Source organism: Babylonia areolata, chromosome 22, assembly GCF_041734735.1.
Source record: "Babylonia areolata isolate BAREFJ2019XMU chromosome 22, ASM4173473v1, whole genome shotgun sequence".
NCBI classification, from domain to species: Eukaryota; Metazoa; Mollusca; class Gastropoda; order Neogastropoda; family Buccinidae; genus Babylonia; species Babylonia areolata.
The window spans coordinates 40,652,632-40,657,631 of record NC_134897.1 but is presented as its reverse complement, the minus strand read 5'-3'; positions in this window follow the sequence as shown (position 1 = coordinate 40,657,631).

The following is a 5,000-nucleotide window of genomic DNA, read 5'->3' as shown; positions in this document are numbered from 1 at the left end:
GGGGAAAAAAAAAAGCAGAATAATTTGGCTGGGGCGAATACTCATCATCGCGTTTGTGGCTGGAACATTTTCCAGTCTAATATCCACAGAAACAAAGATCGATTATCATTCCCACCCTCCCCTTCCCCACCTCCCTCCTCCCATTCCCTTTCCATGCCGCTTACCCCCGTATGTGATATATTGGGTTTTGTATGAGCACGGTCACAAAAGCTGTGCAGAGCAGACGATTAGCAGTCGAAACGGCGAGCTTTTCTTCTTCTTCTATTTCTTCTTCTTCTTCTTCTTCTCCTTCTTCTTCTGTTTCTTCTCCTTCTGAATTTCTAGCAGGACCGAATCACTTGAAAAAGACGGCTGCTCTTCTTTCGGTTTTTTTGTTTGTTTGTTTGTTTGTTTTTGTTGTTGTTGTGGGTTTTTTTTAATCAATTCGTGGACAAATTTATTTCTTCATTTTGATGCAGTATGGCTGTCTTTTCGTGGACAAATTTATTTCTTCATTTTGATGCGATATGGCTGTCTTTTCGTCAGGTTCTATTTCCACACCCTATGAAGTCGTAAATGATATAAAAAACGAGTGATGAGAAAAAAGAATTTAACGATTAAAAAAACAAACAAACGAAAAACACCCCAAGATTTTCAATAATAATAACGAAAAGAAAAATGAAAAGAAAAAAAGAAAATAAAGAGACTTAAATTAAAGAAAAGAGAGAGTAAGAGTGAGCACGCACGTGAACGGATACATTTATTTTAGCTGAAAGCAAGAGAGAAAGAGGGAGAGAAAGAGAGACAGACAGACAGAACTAGAGGCAGAGAAAGACGGGAAGGGGAGGGAGGGGAGGGTTCGGGGAGGTTGGGGGGGGGGGGGGGGGGAGAGACAGACCGACCGATCAGGAGGCAGATACTTCGTGCATGAGTATAAGTGTTGTGTGCGTCGTGTGCGGGCGCGAGTTTGTGTGTGTGTGTGTGTGTGTGTGTGTGTGTGTGTGTGTGTGTGTGTGTGTGTGTGTGTGTGTGTGTGTGTGTGTGTGTGTGTGTGTGTGTGTAGTATATAGCACAATACAAAACAACACAACACAACGTAACAGAACACAACACATTACATACAATACAATACAACACAACACAACACCACACAATAAAATACAATACAATACAATACAAAATATTATACAAACAAAGCTAGAGGAAATGCACGGAGCTCGTGACATTGTTCAACACCAAAAGGCGGGCAATACACAACTTCATCCACAGAAGCAGCCGCTGAGAAAGTTAACTAAACGTCCATAGAAATTAATGACACGACTGAGAGGAGAGATATCCCCGGGAAACAAGAGAAAGAGAAGGCGTGCAGTACTCCTACAACTTCAGAAAGAACTCAACACCCACGTTATTACTTCACCCGAAGATTGAAGGCTTTGGCTATGTCCTCCACCAGTAGTAGCTCCCGCTTGGAACGAACGCCAGAAGGACCTCCCACCCTGACAAGCACCCAGGACTCACCCCCCTTCGAATAACGCAGCCTTCACAGAACGAAGACCCCTCCACACCTCAACATCTTGACCTTCAGGGTGTTAGTGGAGTGGTGGCCTAGAGGTAACGCGTTCGCCTAGGAAGCGAGAGAGAATCTGAGCGCGCTGGTTCGAATCACGACTCAGCCGCCGATATTTTCTCCCCCTCCACTAGACCTTCAGTGGTGGTCTGGACGCTAATCATTCGGATGAGACGATAAACCGAGGTCCCGTGTGCAGCCTGCACTTAGCGCACGTAAAAGAACCCACGGCAACAAAAGGGTTGTTCCTGGCAAAATTCTGAAGAAAAATCCACTTCTTCGATAGGAAAAACAAATAAAACTGCACGCAGGAAAAAATACAAAAAAATGGGTGGCGCTGTAGTATAGCGACGCGCTCTCCCTGGGGAGAGCAGCCCGAATTTCACACAGAGAAATCTGTTGTGATAAAAAGAAATACAAATGCAAATACAAATAAATACGTCCATTAAATCAGCTCTGCTCTTCTCGAGGCCAGAGCGACCAGCGCGTCGCTTTAATGCGTAGGCGTCTGCTTCCTAGGTTTTTTTTTTTTTTTTGTTTTTTTTAAATTCATTTGTTCATTTATTTATCTATCTATTTATTCATTTTTCTTCGGTTGAGCGTATGTGGTACAGCATTTGCGGTTCAAGTGGCGCACATTCTGATAACTCCTTTTTGGGAAGTTTGGGAACTGAAAACCGAAACTTCCTCTTTATCTTTGCTAACCCGCACCTGCTACTAAGAGTCAGGTTTACGCAATATGAACGCAATGACGTCATACACATAAGCACCCATGCACAGACACAGACACACAGACACAGACACACACACACACACACACACACACACACACACACACGTGTGTGTGTGCAGCGCGCAGAACGACAGAAGCGATAGCAATAAATCAGAAGCCAAGCTGAAAATGACGACAGAGTAGCTCTCCTTGTGTTGTTGAATCCAGCCTCGGCAGCAGGCATTCAACATGTGTCTGTTCATCAACAACACAAGCTCAGTCTATATCTCATATGCAAGAGTTATATCCTTCAGGTTAAACGAGTTGGTTTCAATTAACATCGGGTTAAAAAAAAATCCTCTCCAGATCAGATTAACCCCCCGAGGGCTAGCCATGGAACGCTGCCCGGGGGAAATCTCACCACCATCCTTCCCTCCCCAATGATTTGATTTTACAAATCTCTCCCCCCCCCCCTCCCCGCCCCCTCCTCTCCACGTTAAGGAAACAGGGGTCGTACTCTAACTTGAAATGACTACCGGGGGTAAAAAAATTAAAAAAAATAAAAAAAAGATAATAATAATAATAATAATGTTATTTATATAGCGCTGAATCTTATGCAGAGACAAATCAAAGCGCTTTCGCACCAGTCAATCACACGCATGCATAACTCTAAAACTGGAGAAACTGAAGACAAGGAAGAGGCAGGGAAAGGAGGCTATTTTGTGAAGAGGTGGGTTTTAAGGCCAGACTTGAAAGAGCTGAGTGTGGAGACCTGTCGAAGCGAAAGAGGAATTTCATTCCAATTGCAAGGTCCAGAGACAGAGAAAGAACGGCGGCCAACAGTCGAGTGTTTGAATCTGGGTATGGCCCAGTTAAGATTAATGCCGGCTATTCAAGCATAATTCCACCCCACGTTTGCTTCCTTAAAGGGCTTAAAGACACAGAGGGTGGTGTAGTGAAGGCTAGCCCAGTACGACCACCCATATTTTTTTTTTCAATAGCTTGATTAAATGCGTAAAAAGAAAGAAAAAAAAAGAAAGAAAGAAAGAGGGCAATTTCCTTGGAACTCGGTTGGGCGGGAGAAGGTGACGGGGAGGGGGTGGAAGGGGGATATTGATCTTGATGAGCCCACAAAATGACCCCAGTCATCATTCTAGACTAGCCCAGAATGATCCCAGGGTAACAGACAGGGGAGTGCGGGGGGCGGGGTAGTTGTTCGAGGCTGTTACCCAGGATGGCTTGTTAGTTCTGCTGTGCGGTTGCTGCCGATCTCCGCGCATAGGCGTTGCCTGCAGATATCCTATTACACATTACACTGATCTCACCATTTCCAGAGTTCCCCCCCTTCCTCTTTCGCACTCCGATTCTCGCTGCGGCTATGCTAGCGTGGGAGATCTATCGTGTTCGTTCTATTGATTCAGCATGACTCCTCTGCCTTGAAGAATCCATTACCCATTCGTCCGCTCTCTTGGGCACATACAGAAAACTAGGTTGACGGAGACTGTTTTCGGGGCATGGAAATAATTTGGAACCGTCGAACAGTAGCTAATGACTTGCGTTTCGTTGGGGGTTTCGGGCGCTTGTCATCCGAGGATCAGGACTGATAGAAGACATAGAATGGTATGCAATCAGTATGTCTCTTCATCTTCTTCTTCTTCTTCTTCTTCTTCTACGTTCTTGGGCTGTAACTCCCGCGTTCACTCGTATGTACACGAGTGGGCTTTTACGTGTATGACCATGTTTACCCCGCCATGCATGCAGCCATACTCCACTTTCGGGGGTGTGCATGCTGGGTATGTTCTTGTTTCCATAACCCACCGAACGCTGACATGGATTACAGGATCTTTAAAGTGCGTATTTGATCTTCTGCTTGCGCGTGTACACACGAAGGGGGTTTAGGTATTAGCAGGTCTCCACATATGTTGACCTAGGAGATCAGAAAAATCTCCACCCTTTACCCACCAGGCGCCGTCACCGAAATTCGAACCCGTGACCCTCAGATTGAAAGTCCAACGCTATAACCACTCGGCTATTGCGCCCGTCAGTCAGTAGGTTTGTTTTGTACGGTCAAATAGCCTACGGCGGGACGCCGGAACGCCAAAAGTTTGTAGTCTGTTGCACATAGAATGAGTTCAGAAACGGAAGAAACTAACGTGGTTCTTTCGGTTTGGGAATATCTATTATGATGGTGATGATGATGATGTTGATGATGATGATATGGATACATTTATAGCGCCTATCCTCGGTCAGAGACCAAGCTCTAAGCGTAAGCGCTTCACACACACACACACACACACACACACACACACACACACACACACACACACACACACACATGTATATGTGTCTTGATCTCTTTCTATCTCTGTCTAACTGCCAGTCTGTCTGTCTGTTTGTCTGTCTGCCCGTCTGTCTGTCTGTCTTTGTCTCGTTCTCACTCCCATTCAGTTTGTCTGTCTGTCAGTCTGTCTGTAAGTCTTGGTCTGTGTGTGTGTGTGTGTGTGTGTGTGTGTGTGTGTGTGTGTGTGTGTGTGTGTGTGTGTGTGTGTGTGTGTGTGTGTGTGTGTGTGTGTGTGTGTGTGTGTGTGTGTGTGGGTGGGTGGGTGTGTGGGTGTGTGGGTGGGTGTCTCTGTCTCTCTGTCTAACTGCCTGTCTGTCTGTCTCTCTGTCTGCCTCTCTTACCAAGCCAAAAACATTGATGTCATCAACCGTTTCTCCCTTGCTGTCCCCTGTTCGGGAGAA